A 2,090-nucleotide genomic window follows, 5' to 3' on the forward strand; every position below is an offset into this window, starting at 1 on the left:
GAACCCCGACAGGTGGCTGTCGAGCTGGCGTCCGAGAGAGTGACCTGCAGTGGGAGATCCCAGGCCCAGCACAGGACTTTCGATATAATATTCAGTTTTCCTTCTCTCAGGTAGCCAGGAAACAATACGCAGTAAAGCGAATAAGAAGTAAAGCTTATTAGCCATCCCGAAAATAGGAACAGGCCATAGAAATATTTTGGCACAAGACGAGTATGGGGGGGTGTAGCTCAGTGGTAGAGCGCGTGCTTAGCATGCACGAGGCCCCGGGTTCAATCCCCGGCACCTCCAGGGTTTTTTTTTTCTTTTTTCTTTTTTACTCTCCTGCTTGTGGCATTGTTTGCAAAACCATGTCTGTCATGTCTATGACTCGCCTCAATTTTGTTTTGTTTTTTGTTTTGTGGCACTTCCATTCTCTATCAATTCTTCGAATTCACATGGAAACGAAGGAAAACAAGCTCTATTTTGCTTTTAATATTGATTCATTTCTGCTCTAAGGCTTTGACACCATCCTGGGTGGTTGTGTCAGGAGACGAAAGACAAAATGAAAGAGGCTGGGGAAGCACAGACTGGCTCAGAATTCCAAAACCCGAGAAACAAACAAGGCACCAAATCAACAAGCCCAATCACATTGGTTACAATTCCCAGTATTTTGGAAGAGCAAGCAAGAAAGAAAAAGACAGAAAACAAATGCGAAACCACAGATCATTTTCTTCAGATCCCTTCTTTTTTGAGCTGTTCCTTGGTCAAGGGACAGACCCAGAGAGTATGAAAACTGTCCCACGGATTTCCCTGCCCACTCTCTTCCCATCGCAATCTCCTCCTTTTGTATGCCTTTTATGCCTTTTTTTTTTTTTTTTTTTTTTTTTTTTTTGGAAACAGGGTGTCACCCTGTCGCCCAGGCTGGAGTGCAGAGTGCAATGGTGCAATCTCGGTTCACGTGCAATCTCTGCCTCCCAGGTGCAAGCGATTCTCCTGCCTTAGCCTCCCGAGTAGCTGGGATTACAGGTGTGCGCCACCCTGTCGGGCTAATTTTTTTTTTTTTTTTTCAGTGGAGGCGGGGTTTCCACCATATTGGTCAGGCTGGTCTCGGACTCCTGACTTCGAGTGATCCACCCGCTTCGGCCTCCCAAAGTGGTGGGATTACAGGCGTGAGCCACCACGCCTGGCCTACTTTGTATGCATTTCATTGACTCATTGTTACTGTTTCTGACTTTTTAAGGATAACATTCATTAAAGCATAATGTAAGCTTTGGATCCAAATAGAAATTATTTATTGTGTTAAATAAATTGAAGCCTTCGTGTCTGGCTGACTTGAGGCAGCACTTAGCTAGTTTTAAAAGCTGAGATGAGGAAGGGAATCAGAAAATATACACATCCCCACTCCCTTCTCTTCCCAATTCTAACTGCAGCTCACATTTTGAAGGGCCTCACACATGCATGTGTGACCATCTCAACATATTAGCTGTGCCATTATCTGTAAGGAGTCTGCAGCAACTTTAATTCTTGCCTTCTCAGGAGGAAGAAAGAATTCGATTAAGGGGCATAAGGCCGAAGGAAAGACCAAGGCAAGTCTTAGAGCAGGGGTGAAAGTTTATTAAAAAGATTTAGAGGCTGGGTGCGGTGGCTTACGCCTGTAATCCCAGCACTTTGGGAGGCTGAGGCAGGCGGATCACGAGATCAGGAGATCGAGACCATCCTGACTAATACGGTGAAATCCCGTCTCTACTAAAAATACAAAAAAAATTAGCCTGGTGTGGCAGCGCGTGCCTGTAGTCCCAGCTACTCGGGAAGCTGAGGCAGGAGCATGGTGTGAACCCGGGAGGAGGAGCTTGCACTGAGCCGAGATCGCGCCACTGCACTCCAGCCTGGGCGACAGAGCGAGACTCCGTCTCAAAAAAAAAAAAAAAAAAAAAGATCATGCCATTCTGGCTGGGCGCCTTGACTGTAATCGGCCCTCCTACTCAGGAAACACTTTATAGATTTCTATAGCAGTACTATATAGTAACTTTTTTACGGCGAGTTTTGTATCATAGATCATATTATCTTAGGACTGATGGTAAAATTGTAGTCTAAGGAAAGCTCTGAAATTT

The 2,090-nt window shown here is 45.3% G+C and overlaps 1 non-coding gene across 1 annotated transcript; it reads left to right on the forward strand.

Moving 5' to 3' along the window:
* Nucleotides 1–216: 216 nt before the first annotated feature.
* On the forward strand, nt 217–288 carry TRNAA-AGC. The gene has a single exon. It is a non-coding gene; the product is annotated as a tRNA-Ala (tRNA).
* The last annotated feature ends 1,802 nt before the right edge of the window (nt 289–2,090 follow it).

The sequence above is a fragment of the Piliocolobus tephrosceles genome, chromosome 5 (genome assembly GCF_002776525.5).
Source record: "Piliocolobus tephrosceles isolate RC106 chromosome 5, ASM277652v3, whole genome shotgun sequence".
NCBI classification, from domain to species: Eukaryota; Metazoa; Chordata; class Mammalia; order Primates; family Cercopithecidae; genus Piliocolobus; species Piliocolobus tephrosceles.